General features: G+C 47.3%; 1 protein-coding gene across 1 annotated transcript in view; it reads left to right on the top strand.

Moving 5' to 3' along the window:
- Window positions 1-15,749, top strand: part of LOC132780564 (nectin-2) — a 140,579-nt gene that overhangs the window by 105,510 nt on the left and 19,320 nt on the right. The window lies entirely within an intron of this gene.

Below are 15,749 nucleotides of genomic sequence, written 5' to 3'. Positions count from 1 at the left end.
TTTGGAATCCTGGGAATTGTAGTTCTGCAATTGTCGAATCCACGATAGGATCCCACTTGAACTGCCTTGCTTTGGAATTCTGGGATTTGTAGTTTTGCAATTGTCGAATCCACAATAGGATCCCACTTGAACTGCCTTGCTTTGAAATCCTGGGAATTGTAGTTTTGCAATTGTTGAATTCACAATAGGATCCCACTTGAACTGCCTTGCTTTGGAATCCTGGGAATTGTAGTTTTGCAATTGTCAAAGTCACGATACTATCCCACTTGAACTTCCTTGCTATGGAATCCTGGGAATTGTAGTTTTGCACTTGTCGAATTCACGATAAGACCCCACTTGAACTGCCTTGCTTTGGAATCCAGGGAATTGTAGTTTTGCAATTGTCGAATTCACAATAGGATCCCACTTGAACTTCCTGGCTTTGGAAATCGTGGGAATTGTAGTTTTGCAATTGTTGAATTCACGATAGGATTCCTCTTGAACTGCCTTGCTTTGGAATCCTGGGAATTGTAGTTTTGCAACTGTCGAAGTTTTGCAATTGTCAAAGTGCCTTGCTTTGGAATCCTGGGAATTGTAGTTTTGCAACTGTCAAAGTTTTGCAATTGTCAAAGTGCCTTGCTTTGGAATCCTGGGATGTGTAGTTTTGCAATTATTGAACTCGGATTGGATCCCACTTGAACTGGCTTGCTTTGGAATCCTGGGAATTGTAGTTTTGCAATTGTCGAATCCACGATGGGCTCCCACTTGAACTTCTTTCCTTTGGAATCCTGGGAATTGTAGTTTTGCAAATGTAGGCAGTCATGATAGGATCCCACTTGAACTGCCTTGCTTTGGAATCCTGGGAATTGTAGTTTTGCAATTGTCAAATTCACAATAAGATCCCACTCGAACTGCCTTGGTATAATAAGATGGAATCCTGGGATTTGTAGTTTCCCAAAGGGGTGCACCTTACATTGTGAATGAGTACAGTTTGACCCCACTTTAACGACAATGGCTCAGTGCTATGGGATCCTGGGAGTTGTAGTTTCCGAAAGGGTGAATCTTACATTGTGAATGAGCACAGTTTGACCCCACTTTTACCACCATGGCTCAGTGCTGTGGGGTCCTGGGAGTTGTAGTTTTGCAAGGTTGTTGCAAGTGTGCAAACTACAACTCCCAGCACTGAGCTGTGGCAGCAAAAGTGGGGTCAAACTAGGCTACATCTAAGTCAGGCGTGGGCCAACTTGGGCCCTCCCTCCAGGTGTTTTGGACTACAACTCCCACAATTCCTAACAGCCGGTAGGCTGTTAGGAATTGTGGGAGTTGTAGTCCAAAACACCTGGAGGGAGGGCCCAAGTTGGCCCACGCCTGACTCAGATGTCGCCTAGTTCAAAGGATTTCTTCAGACTAACCCGAAGAAAGACCCATAGAAAGGCAATTTGGGTTTGGCACACGTCCGGCCTCCGATGTCTTTGGGTTCGGATCTCCTCCAAATCCAAATATCCAGCTTGGAAGTCCCTCTTGCAAACCCATTTTCCTCCTTTTTTCTGCTGCCAAAAAGCAGAGCAGCTGTTTTGATTTAAAGGGCCGTAAAAAGGCGCCTGGTTTTGCGGCGGAAGGTCGGAGGAGGGTCAGCCAGGACACTTTCCGGGGTCATCGGCCGGGAAAATAAATAAGACAATAAATCGGAATATTCCTTTTGAAGACAAGAAAGCATGCAAGTCGCAAAAGCTGACTGCTCCTGCTACTGATTTATAGCCCTGAATTCCCCACCCTAGCCTAGCAAGAGGTGCTAAAAACACTGAGCTAATTGGGAGACACCCTAGCAGGAGGTGCTAGGGTGTCTCCCAATTAGCTCAGTGTTTTTAGCAGCTATCCCAGCTGAATGCTGTCTGTGCTCTGTCTCTTTTGGTCTCTCTAGAAATGTGGGCACTTTCAAACCCTTCATGGGCAAGAGGGTCAGACTAGATGCTCTTTGGGAGTCCCTTCCAATGCATGAAATTGACCCTCAAAAATCCATCTTTCCGTGAAAGCAATCCATCCAAACTTCTCCCTAATGTCCCTATTCTTGCAATGTGTGTCCACAACTCCCAATCCCATTATCCCCCACTATTAATAGTATTGATGCAGTCCAAAAACTAGTATTGATGGAGCCCGGAAATTAGAGCCCAATACACCCACATTTGAATACTGGGTGGGTGGGGGATTGATTTTTGGGATTTAGGAGTTGTAGTTGCTGGGATTTATAGTTCACCTATAATCAAAGAGCATTCTGAATACCACCAATGAAGGGATTTAACCAAATATAAGAGCCCAATACACCCAAATTTGAATACTGGTGGGGCTGGGAGGGGGATTGATTTTTGTGATTTAGGAGTTGTAGTTGCTGGGACTTATAGTTCACCTACAATCAAAGAGCATTCTGAACCACACCAACAAAGGAATTGAACCAAAAATTAGAGCCCCATACACCCCAATTTGAATACTGGTGGGACTGGGGGGGTTGATTTTTGTGATTTGGGAGTTGTAGTTGCTGGGATTTATAGTTCATCTACAATCAAAGAGCACTCTGAACTCCACCAACGAAGGAATTGAATCAGAAAATAGTTTGCTTACAATCAAAGAGCATTCTGAACTCCACCAATGAAGGAATTGAACCAAAAATTAGAGCCCCATACACCCAAATTTGAATACTGGTGGGGCTGGGAGGGGGATTGATTTTTGTGATTTAGGAGTTGTAGTTGCTGGGATTTATAGTTCACCTACAATCAAAGAGCACTCTAAACTCCACCGATGAAGGAATTGAACCAAACTTGGCACACAGAACTCCCACGACCAGCAGAAAATACTGAAGGGTTTAGTGAGCATTGTCCTTGAGTTTTGGAGTTGTAGTTCACCTACATCCAGAGACTCAAACAATGATGGATCTGGACCAAACATGGCATGAATACTAAATATGCCCAAAAGTAAACACTGGTGGAGTTTGGGGAAAATAAACCTTGGCATTTGGGAGTTTTAGTTGCTGGGATTCATAGTTCACCTACAATCAAAGAGCATTCTGAACTCCACCGATGAAGAAATTGAACCAAACTTGGCACACAGAACTCCCACGACCAACAGAAAATACTGGAAGGGTTTGGTGGGCATTGACCTTGAGTTTTGGAGTTGTAGTTCACCTACATCCAGAGACTCAAACAATGATGGATCTGGACCAAACTTGGCACAGATACTCAATATGCCCAAATGTGAACACTGATGGAATTTGTGGAAAATAGACCTTGACATTTGGGAGTTGTGGTTGCTGGGATTTATAGTTCACCTACAATCCAAGAGCATTCTGAACCCCACCAACGATAGAATTGGGCCAAACTTCCCACACAGAACCTCCATGACCAACAGATGGTCCTTGGTGACCCAACTATGATTCTGTGATTCTATCATTGTTTGTTTTGGGGTGTGTGGTCATATCCAACAGATGGTCCTTGGTGACCCCTCTGACACCTCCCTCGCTTCCACCCCAGGGGTCCCAACCCCCAAGTTGAGATACACTGCTCTAAACCTTCATCCAAGTCATTGACAACGATCCTGACCCAACCCAGGACCCAACCCTCTTGATGGCACTCCACTTGTGACTTCTTTCCAGGATGAAGAAGAGGATCCATTGGGGAGAAGCACCCGTTGGGTTTGGTCACTCAACCAATGACAGATCCACCTCATAGCAGCCTTGCCTAGCCCACACTGGACTAGTTCGCTTTCAAGGTGGTCATGGGGGACTTGATGGAAATCCAGATCTCCTCCATCCACAGCATTCCCTGCATCTACCAAGCTTGCAACCCTAACGAGAAAAGAGATAAGACGAGCCTGGCATGACTTGCTTTTGAGAAACCCATGTTGACTTTGAGTAATCACAGCCTTCTTTTCTGAGGGATTGCAGGCGGCCTCCTTAATTATCTTCTCTGGAATCTTTCCTGGTCTGGATGTCAGGCTGTCGACTGATTTCAAACCTTCCAAAGCGTAAGAGGAGGAGTGTTCCTGAACATGTGCAGTGAGCCTCTCCATCCACCATTCTGGGCTTCTCAAACGCCTTTGGCGTCAGGATGTCCCGTTTCATTGGCCAGCCAACACCTCCAAATAACCCTGAGTTTATGTCAACACAGGCCTTTGTTTGAAGAAGGATCTCGCAGGGAATAAGTCACCCTTTAACCACAAACCAAGCCTTTGTTTTTGCTCAAATCCCTGCTAAAAACAGACCTTAAGACAACGATGGACTCCAGTGATTCCTGCCCAAAAATAAATAACAATTCTGCCCCTTTCGTGACATTTTCCTCCCAATTTCCAATTGCTTCGCATTGCAATCCCCTTTTAAAATTTGTGCATCCATTGATTTTTGCACAATATCAATACCATGCAATGTGCAAACTCGGTCATTTCCCGTTGCGCCACTTATACCACCCAGTTTTGCAAAGCCTTGAGCTTTCTCCACCTAAGAGTGCAAACTATAACTCCCAGGCTCTCTATCTCTGAGCTAGGGTGCAATTCAAGTGGTTCCAAACTGCATTCGTTCCAAAGTGCGGATGTAGCCATGGACGCCACAATAACACCCAGTTTTGCAAAGCCTTGAGCCTTCTCCGCCCAAGAATGCAAACTACAACTCCCAGGATTCTCTCTCTCTCTGAGCTAGGGCTCACTTCAAACTACAACTCCCAGGATTCTCTCTCTCTGAGCTAGGGCTCACTTCAAGCTACAACTCCACGGTACGGATACACCCGCGGATGCCACAATACCAAAGGCTTGAGCCTTCTTTGCCCAAGAGTTCAAACTACAACTCCCAGGATTCTGTATCTCTGAGCTAGGGCTCACTTCAAGTGGTGTCAAACTTTATTCGTTCCACAGTGCGGATACACCCGCGGATGCCACAATACCAAAGGCTTGAGTCTTCTCTGCCCAAGAGTGCAAACTACAACTCCCAGGATTCTGTATCTCTGAGCTAGGGCGCAGTTCAAGTGGTGCCAAACTGCATTCGTTCCACAGTGTGGATGAACCTGTGGACGCCACAATAACACCCAGTTTTGCAAAGCCTTGAGCCTTCTCCGCCCAAGAGTGCAAACTACAACTCCCAGGATTCTCTATCTCTGAGCTAGGGTGCAGTTCAAGTGGTGTCAAACTGCATTCGTTCCGCAGTGCGGATACACCCGCGGATGCCACAATACCAAAGGCTTGAGCCTTCTCTGCCCAAGAGTGCACACTACAACTCCCAGGATTCTCTCTCTCTGAGCTAGGGCTCACTTCAAACTACAACTCCCAGGATTCTCTATCTCTGAGCTAGAGCGCAGTTCAAGTGGTGCCAAACTGCATTCGTTCCACAGTGCGGATGTACCCGTGGACACCACAATAACACCCAGTTTTGCAAAGCCTTGAGCCTTCTCCGTCCAAGAGTGCAAACTACAACTCCCAGGATTCTCTCTCTCTGAGCTAGGGCTCACTTCAAACTACAACTCCCAGGATTCTCTCTCTCTAAGCTAGGGCTCACTTCAAACTACAACTCCCAGGATTCTCTATCTCTGAGCTAAGGTGCAGTTCAAGTGGTGCCAAACTGCATTCGTTCTATAGTGCGGATACACCCGCGGATGCCACAATACTAAAGGCTTGAGCCTTCTCTGCCCAAGAGTGCAAACTACAACTCCCAGGATTCTGTATCTCTGAGCTAGGGTGCAGTTCAAGTGGTGCCAAACTGCATTCGTTCCGCAGTGCGGATGAACCTGTAGACACCACAATAACACCCAGTTTTGCAAAGCCTTGAGCCTTCTCCGTCTAAGAGTGCAAACTACAACTCCCAGGATTCTCTATCTCTGAGCTAGGGTGTAGTTCAAGTAGTGTCAAACTGCATTCGTTCCACAGTGCGGATGTACTTGTAGATGCCACAATAACACCCAGTTTTGCAAAGCCTTGAACCTTTGCAAACTACAACTCCTAGGATTCTCTCTCTCTGAGCTAGGGCTCACTTCAAACTACAACTCCCAGGATTCTGTATCTTTGAGCTACAGCTCAGTTAAAGTGGTGCCAAACTGCATTCGTTCCACAGTGTAGATACACCTGCAGATGACACAATGGGGTCCGAGCAAAATGCCAATGTTTGTTCCCATCTGCAAATGATAATAATAATAATAATAGTAATAATAAGCAAGCAACCTATACTTGAACCAAGTTCACTGTTTTGTGCCAAATGCCCAGTGTCATCTGAAAGCTCACCAGCGTCAGAGACTAAATAAAGCTAATTATACCCTGCTCCCTGGACTAATAATATCCCTTCCCAACGAAGGGCTGATTTCTTGTAAGAGGAGAGTGTTTGCACCCCGTGAATCATCGTCTTATGACTTTGGCACTCCTTTCCCTTGACTCCAAAGATCCCCTCCGTCCGCATTTGCACAATATTAGAGTGTGACAGTCTAACTTCCTTGTGCGGAACCTTGGGATTTGTAGTTTACAGGGCACCAGAGAACTCAGTGCACAAGAGTGCGTCTGCACTGCACAGTTAATGCAGTTTAGTCCCATTGCTAACGGCCATGGCTCAGTGCGGTGGTGTCCTGGGGAATTGTGGTTTGGTGAAGTATTCGCACTTTGTGAAACTACAATTCCCAGGATCCCATAGCACTGAGCAAGTGGTATCAAACCGCATTCATTCCACAACATAGATGTACCGCAAGTTCCTATATAAAAAGGCAGGATAAAACAAATCTAAGTATACTGCAAATCTATTGTTGTTGTGGTTGTTTACGTTTATTATATTTATTTATACCCCCTTTTTCTCTGCACAAGGGGACACGAAGCAAGAAATAATGCAGTTTAATGAAGTCTTGGATTGTGTCTTCATGCAAGACAGAATGGGGTTGGACTGGATGCCCTTTGGGGGACCCTTTCAACTGTAGGATTCTAAGCAGAGGCTGGATGACTATCTGTTGGGAAGGCTTGGATTGTGTCTTCACGCGTGACGAAATGCGGTTGGACTAGATGGCCTTTGGGGGGCCCTTCCAACTCTGTCTGTATGGCCATCTCTTGGGAAGGCTTGGATTGAGTCTTCTCGCATGACAAAATGGGGTTGGACTGGATGGCCTTTGGGGGGCTCTTCCAACTCTAGGATTCTATGGATGTCTGGATGGCCATCTCCTGGGAAGGCTTGGCTTGTGTCTTCATGCATGACAAAATGGGGTTGGACTAGATGGCCTTTGGAGGACCTTTCCAACTCTAGGATTCTATGGATGTCTGGATGGCCATCTCTTGGGAAGGCTTGGATTGTGTCTTCACGCACAACAGAATGGGGTTGGACTGGATGGCCTTTGGGGTGCCCTTCCAACTCTAGGATTCTATGGAAGTCTTTAAGCAGAGTCTGGATGGCCATCTCTTGGGAAGGTTTGATAGTGTCTTCATGTACGACAGAATGGGGTTGGACTGGATGGCCTTTGGGGGCCCTTCGAACTCTAGGATTCTATGGAAATCTTTAAGCAGAGTCTGGATGGCCATCTCTTCAGAAGGCTTGGATTGTGTCTTCATGCATGACAGATTGGGGTTGGACTGAATGGCCTTTGGGGTGCCCTTCCAACTCTAGGATTCTCAGGATGTCTGGATGGCCATCTCTTGGGAAGGCTTGGATAGTGTCTTCACGCACGACAGAATGGGGTTGGACTGGATGGCCTTTGGGGGACCTTCCAACTCTAGGATTCTATGGAAGTCTTTGAGCAGAGTCTGGATGGCCATCTCTGCTTGGGGTTGGACTGGATGCCCTTTGGGGTGCCCTTCCAACTCTAGGATTCTATGGAAGTCTTTAAGCAGAGTCTGGATGGCCATCTCTTGGGAAGGCTTGGATTGTGTCTTCACACATGAAAGAATGGGGTTAGACTCGATGGCCTTTGGGGAACCCTTCAAACTCTAAGATTCTAAGCAGAGGCTGGATATCTATCTGTTGGGAAGGCTTGGATTGTGTCTTCATGCATGACAGAATGCCTTTGGGGGCCCTTCAAACTCTAGGATTCTATGGATGTCTGGATGGCCATCTCCAGGGAAGGCTTGGATTGTGTCTTCACGCATGACAAAGTGGGGTTGGACTGGATGACCTTTGGGGGGGGGGACCCTTCCAACTCTAGAATTCTATGGATGTCTGGATGGCCATCTGTTGGGAAGGCTTGGATTGTGTCTTCATGTACAGCAGAATGGGGTTGGGCTGGATGGCCTTTGGGGGACCCTTCCAACTGTAGGATTCTCAGCAGAGACTGGATATCTATCTCTTGGGAAGGCTTGGATTGTGTCCTCACTCACGACAGAATGGGGTTGGGCTGGATGGCCTTTAGGTGACCCTTCCAATTGTAGGATTCTATGGAAGTCTTTAAGCAGAGTCTGGATGGCCATCTCTGCTTGTGGTTGGACTGGATGACCTTTGGGGTGCCCTTCCAACTCTAATAATAATAATAATAATAATAATAATAATAATAATAATTTATTTGTCGCCAGCCCTATCTCAAAGCACTACAATTCCGCAATGCAGACGGAGAGTAATGCTGTTTCCAAGGAAAGCGCATGATCTGATCCAAGACCGAAAGCAAGGTCTCCCTTCCCTCTTTGCTCCAGTTTCGTGTAAACAGGGCCAAAGAGATTCCCGAGGGAGGGGCTGAAACCCAGGGAGCAGCTCCTGTTTGAGGAAGAAGAGAAGGCATGGGCGCCTCTCTTTGGCTCTTCTTCCTCCTCCTGCGAAAGGACCAAATGTGCCTTTTCGGGAAGGGCTGGAGCGCCGGGCCAAAGCGTGTGGGGCGCTTCTTCTTTGGCCAGCCTTCCCTTCCCTTCCTTGCTTATCTCCCCAGTTGAAACCTTCCAGGAATGCAAAGATGGGAGGGAAAGGCTGCTTGGTTTCCCTGGAGGAGTCATGCCAAGCCAGGCATGTTTCGGACTATCAGAAAGGGAAGTCGCAACCCCAAAAGCCCCCCAAAGAGCAGATAGTTGTGTCTCTGGTCTTCACACACAAGTCAATGGTGTGATGCAGCAGCTAAAAAAACCAATGCAATTCCAGTTGACGTCAATAGTAGTCTAGTGTGTGAATCAAAGTTTTTAAACAGGCTAGATGGGGTTGGGCTAGATGGCCTTTGGAGGGCCCTTCCAACTCTATTACGCTGTTAGGAATTATGCGAGTTGAAGTCCAAAACACCTGGAGGGCCAAAGTTTGCCCGTGCCTGGTGTAAATGCACTCCATGCTGACTTTTCATAGAATCATAGAATCCTAGAATCAAAGAGTTGGAAGAGACCTCCTGGGCCATCCAGTCCACCCCCATTCTGCCAAGAAGCAAGAATATTGCATTCAAATCACCCCTGACAGATGGCCATCCAGCCTCATAGAATCAAAGAGTTGGAAGAGACCTCCTGGGCCATCATCCAGTCCAACCCCATTCTGCCAAGAAGCAGGAATATTGCATTCAAAGCACCCCTGACAGATGGCCACCCAGCCTCTGTTTAAAAGCTTCCAAAGAAGGAGCCTTCACCACACTCCCTCCGGGGCAGAGAGTTCCACTGCTGAACGGCTCTCACTGTCAGGAAGTTCTTCCTCATGTTCAGCCATGTATAGCCATGTATAAATATGTGAGAGGAAGCCACAGGGAGGAGGGAGCAGATCAAGGGTCTGGAGAACAAGCCCTATGAGGAGCGGCTTAAGGAGCTGGGCATGTTTAGCCTGAAGAAGAGAAGGCTGAGAGGAGATATGATAGCCCTGTATAAATATGTGAGAGGAAGCCACAGGGAGGAGGAGGGAGCAAGCTTGTTTTCTGCTTCCTTGGAGACTAGGACGCAATGGAGCCATGGCTTCAAACTACAAGAAAGAGATTCCATCTGAACATGAGGAAGAACTTCCTGACTGTGAGAGCCGTTCAGCAGTGGAACTCTCTGCCTCAGAGTGTGGTGGAGGCTCCTTCTTTGGAGTGTGTTGGAGATGCCATGGTTGCCAAGTGGATCTGTTTTGGAGACTGAAGCCACAGCTGAAAGGAAAGTCCAAGAAGGCACCTAAGCTTATTTGGCATCCAAACATGAGGAAGAACTTCCTGACTGTGAGAGCCATTCAACAGTGGAACTCTTTGCCCGGGAGTGTGGTGGAGGCTCCATCTTTGGAAGCTTTGAAACAGAGGCTGGATGGCCATCTGTCAGGGGTGATTGAATGCAACATTCCTGCTTCTTGGCAGAATGGGGTTGGACTGGATGGCCCATGTGGTCTCTTCCAACTCTTTGATTCTAGGATTCTATGGAGGACAGGAAAAGAGATTGAAAGATGGGCTTAAAGGCACCCTCAAAAACTGTGACACTGAGAACTGGGAAGCTCTGGCCCTTGAGAACTCTAGCTGGAGGTCAGCTGTGACCAGCAGTGCTGTACAATTCAAAGAGAGCGAAAGGGAGAAATGTGCCAAGAGGAAGAAGGCACGGCAAGCCAACCGGACTGCCTTCTGTCTGGAAACCAATGTCCTCTCTGTGGGAAAACATGTGGATCAAGAATAGGGCTCCACAGCCACCTATGGACTCACCACCAAGACATGGATGGACATCTACATGTTCAACATTTACACAAATGACCAGCCACTGCCAGAAGGGACAGAGAGTTTCATCTATGCTGATGATCGTGCCATCACCACTCAAACAAGGAGCTTTGAGATGGTTGAACAGAAGCTCTCCAAAGTTCTAGGTGCTCTTACTGCCTATTACAGGGAAAACCAGCTGATCCCTAATCCATCTAAAACACAGACATGGGCCTTTCACCTTAAGAACAGACAAGCACCCCGAGCTCTGAGGATTATTACCTGGGAAGGAATCCCACTGGAGCATTGCAGCGCACCCAAATACCTGGGAGGAGTCCCTCTGGACCGTGCTCTGACCTACAAGAAGCAGTGCCTGAACATCAAGCAAAAAGTGGGTGCTAGAAACAACACCATACGAAAGCTGACTGGCACAACTTGGGGATCACAACCAGACACAGTGAAGACATCTGCCCTTGCGCTGTGCTACTCTGCTGCTGAGTACGCATGCCCAGTGTGGAACACATCTCACCACGCTAAAACAGTGGATGTGGCTCTTAATGAGACATGCCACATTATCACGGGGTGTCTGCGCCCAACACCACTGGAGGAATTACACTGCTTAGCCGGTATTGCACCACCTGACATCCGCCGGGAAGTAGCAGCCAATAGTGAAAGGACCAAGGCAGAGACATCTCCAGCTCATCCCATTTGGGTATCAGCCAGCACGTCAACGACTTAAATCAAGATATAGTTTTCTAAGATCTACAGAGACACTCGCTGGAACATCCCAGCAAGCGAGAGTCCAAAAGTGGCAGGCTCACACCCAGAACCAATGCAGAGACATCTCCAGCTCACCCCTTGTTTGGGTCTCAGCCAGCACGTCAATGACTTAAATCAAGATATAGTTTTCTAAGATCTACAGAGACACTCGCTGGAACACCCCAGCAAGCAAGAGTCCAAAAGTGGCAGGCTCAAACCCAGCACCTGATACCCATTGAGAGACTCCCCCCTGGGCACACAGAGGACTGGGCGACTTGGAAGGCTCTGAACAGACTGTGCTCTGGCACCATGAGATGCAGAGCCAACCTCAAGAAATGGGGCCACAAAGTGGAATCCACGACATGCGAGTGTGGAGAAGAGCAAACCACTGACCACCTGCTGCAATGCACCCTGAGCCCTGCCACATGATGCACCACGGAGGACCTCCTTGCGGCAACACCAGAGGCACTCCAAGTGGCCAGAGACTGGTCAAAGGATATCTAATCAACAACCAAACTCACACATTTTTGTATTTTGTCTGTTTGTTTGCTTTGTTCTCTTAGAAATGTATTAATTGACTGGTTGCCCTGACACGACAAGACACTACACTTGGAGGACCATCATCCTCGGGTTGTGAGGTATCGCCTAAGATCAGAAGTCTCAACACTGAAATCCATGAACAGAATTGTTTCCTTTTCATCTGTTTGTCCGTTGGTCAGCATTCTTTCCCGGTGACGAGGAGCGAGAGAGAGACTGGACTTTGCTTGCTGGAGGCCGCAGCAGAGATAAGATAAACCTTTATGGCATCCCAAAGAGACGAAATGGAGGGAGGCCATGCCAAGAGGGGGGGAGTGTTGTCTTTTGTAGGGTGTGAAATGAAGCCAAGGCTTCATTGTCGTCGTGTGGGAGGCATGCTTGCGCCGTCACGCCATGTCGTCATTGCTGCGGAATGCCATTCTCCCGTGTCCAGAGAGAGAACCAAAGAGCCTTCTGTTTTCATTTCCCCAACTTTCCAAAGAGACTGGTTTCGGATGATGATGACGATGACCGGGTTTCGAAATATTGCCGCCCGAGCCTGACTCACCTTTCCTCCCATCGTGAGCACACTCCTTCCCGCCGACTGCACCCTCTGAGTAACCCAATGTACCAGTTTGGGCATCGGTTTGGGGACAGATCCCTCTGTGGTTCGTCGGGCACATCTCGCGGGCGAGGAACCAACTCGCCTCTCCGGTCCGACCTGTTCGGTTGCCATTGTCCACTCGTTGCCTTTCGGATCCGACTCAAACTGGGAGGCGCACGTTTTGTTTTGTGTCGCTTTGTGTACATTGCACGGAGTAGCAAAAGATCCACTGGACAAAAAGAGAGCGAAAGTCAGCAGCGCACAAGATATACAGAGCAGGAAAGGCATCTGAACTCTGCACACAAAAGTTATTGGGCAGAAAAGATGCATTTGAGCCACCTCCCCAAACCGCATGTAATAATAATACTCCAAATGGTTCTCCCCACCCTCCTCTTTCTCTACCTTTTCACCTTGCCTTTGGGTCGGCACTGCCTTCTTTCCAAAAAGAAATACACAGAAAAACACCCAAAGTGAAGGCTTTTGCACAAAAAGAAATAAACAGGAAGCTGCAAAGGTTGTGCATCACTTACCGGGGATGCAAAATGCTCCCAAATATGAAATCATCCATCCAGGTAGCTGTAAGAATGACACTTTTGCTTTTGAATAGTTCAGTGTACAGACACATTGGGTTTCGTGTTCAAAATGATTAAAAATATCGGGTATATAATTACTTTCAGGCTACTTTTAATATGAAACCTAAAGAGCAGAAATGACAGTAAGACCCTCATATCTAGGAGAGATGTCTTCCTGAATTTGTCATGGAAACTGGGTAATAGAATCCTAGAATCCTAGAATCAAAGAGTTGGAAGAGACCTCCTGGGCCATCATCCAGTCCAACCCCATTCTGCCAAGAAGCAGGAATATTGCATTCAAATCACCCCTGACAGATGGCCATCCAGCCTCTGTTTCAAAGCTTCCAAAGAAGGAGCCTCCACCACGCTCCGGGGCAGAGAGTTCCACTGCTGAACGGCTCTCACAGTCAGGAAGTTCTTCCTAATGTTCAGATGGAATCTCCTCTCTTGTAGTTTGAAGCCATTGCTCCATTGCGTCTTAGTCTCCAGGGAAGCAGAAAACAAGCTTGCTCCCTCCTCCTCCCTGTGGCTTCCTCTCACATACTTATACATGGCTATCATACTCCTCTCAGCCTTCTCTTCTTCAGGCTAAACATGCCCAGCTCCTTAAGCCGCTCCTCATAGGGCTTGTTCTCCAGACCCTTGATTATTTGAGTCGCCCTCCTCTGGACACATTCCAGCTGGTCAATATCTCTCTTGAATTGTGGTGCCCAGAATTGGACACAATATTCCAGGTAAAGTGGTCTAACCAAAGCGGAATAGAGCATGGGGAGCATGACTTCCTTGGATCTAGACACTAGGCTCCTTTTGATGCAGGCCAAAATCCCATTGGCTTTTTTTGCCGCCACATCACATTCCTGGCTCATGTTTAACTTGTTGTCCACGAGGACTCCAAGATCTTTTTCACACGTACTGCTCTCAAGCCAGGCATCATTGTCCCCCATTCTGTATCTTTGCATTTTGTTTTTCCTGCCAAAGTGGAGTATCTTGCATTTGTCCCTGTTGAACTTCATTGTGTGAGTTTTGGCCCATCATCTCTCTAATCGGTCAAGATCATTTTGAATTCTGCTCCTGTCCTCTGGAGTATTGGCTCTCCCTCCCAATTTGGTGTCGTCTGCAAACTTGATGATCCTGCCTTCTCACCCTTCGTCTAAGTCATTAATAAAGATCCTGAACAGGACTGGGCCCAGGACAGAACCCTGCGGATGGCACTCCACTTGTCACTTCTTTCCAGGATGAAGAGGAAGCATTGGTGAGCACCCTCTGGGTTCGTCCATTTAACCAATTACAAATCCAAGAGGCCGAGCTTCTCTTAAGGTTTTTGCGAAGGTGTTTAGAATGGCTTGTAGGTCTTCTGAATGCGCACAGATGACATTATCATCAGCATATTGGAGTTCTATAACAGATGTTGTTATAACCTTGGATTTGGTTTTCAGTCTACTGAGGTTCAATAGCTTGCCATCTGTTGGGAGGACAATGGCTTTATCAACAAGCCCCTTGGTCTTCATTCGGAAAAATGCTGCACTCGCAGAGCTCAGGCGATGTTGTATTTCGGTGTCAATGTTGACTTTGGTGGAGAGGTGGCTGCCAAGGGAGCGGAAAGGGTCAACATTTTCTAACGTTACACCATTAAGCTGTATCTCTGGCATTGGAGAGGGATTGGCTGGTGATTGCTGGAAGAACACTTTGGGTTTCTCAATGTTCAATGACAGGCCGAGCTTCTCATTGACTTCTGCAAAGGTGTTTAGAGTGGCTTGTAGGTCTTCTTCTGAATGTGCATAGATGACATTATCATCAGCATATTGGAGTTCTATAACAGATGTTGTTGTAACCTTGGTTTTGGCTTTCAGTCTGCTGAGGTTAAACAGCTTGCCATCTGTCCAAGAGATGATTTCCACTCTGGTGGGAAGCTTCCCATCAACAAGATGAAGTATCATAGCAATGAAATTGGAGAATAAGGTTTGGGTGATAACACATCTTAGAATCCTAGAATCCTAGAGTTGGAAGAGACCTCCTGGGCCATCTTCCAGTCCAACTCCATTCTGCCAAGAAGCAGGAATATTGCATTCAAATCACCCCTAACAGATGGCCATCCAGCCTCTGCTTAAAAGCTTCCAAAGAAGGAGCCTCTACAATACTCCGGGGCAGAGAGTTCCACTGCTGAATGGCTCTCACAGTCAGGAAGTTCTTCCTCGTGTTCAGATGGAATCTCCTCTCTTGTAGTTTGAAGCCATTGTTCCATTGCGTCCTAGTCTCCAGGGAAGCAGAAAACAAGCTTGCTCCCTCCTCCTCCCTGTGGCTTCCTCTCACATATTTATACATGGCTATCATATCTCCTCTCAGCCTTTTCTTCTTCAGGCTAAACATGCCCAGTTCCCTAAGCCGCTCCTCATAGGGCTTGTTCTCCAGACCCTTGATCATTTTAGTCTCCCTCCTCTGGACACATTCCAGCTTGTCAACATCTCTCTTGAATTGTGGTGCCCAGAATTGGACACAATATTCCAGGTGTGGTCTAACCAAAGCGGAATAGAGCATGGGGAGCATGACTTCTCTAGATCTAGACACTAGGCTCCTCTTGATGCAGGCCAAAATCCCATTGGCTTTTTTTGCCGCCACATCACATTGTTGACATGTTTAATTTGTCCACGAGAACTCCAACATCTTTTTCACACGTCCTGCTCTAATATTCCAGGTGTGGTCTAACCAAAGCGGAGTAGAGCATGGGGAGCATGGCTTCCCTAGATCTAGACACTAGGCTCCTCTTGATGCAGGCCAAAATCC

Source organism: Anolis sagrei, chromosome Y (genome assembly GCF_037176765.1).
Source record: "Anolis sagrei isolate rAnoSag1 chromosome Y, rAnoSag1.mat, whole genome shotgun sequence".
Classification (NCBI taxonomy): domain Eukaryota; kingdom Metazoa; phylum Chordata; class Lepidosauria; order Squamata; family Dactyloidae; genus Anolis; species Anolis sagrei.
This window is presented reverse-complemented; position numbering and strand designations above follow the sequence as displayed.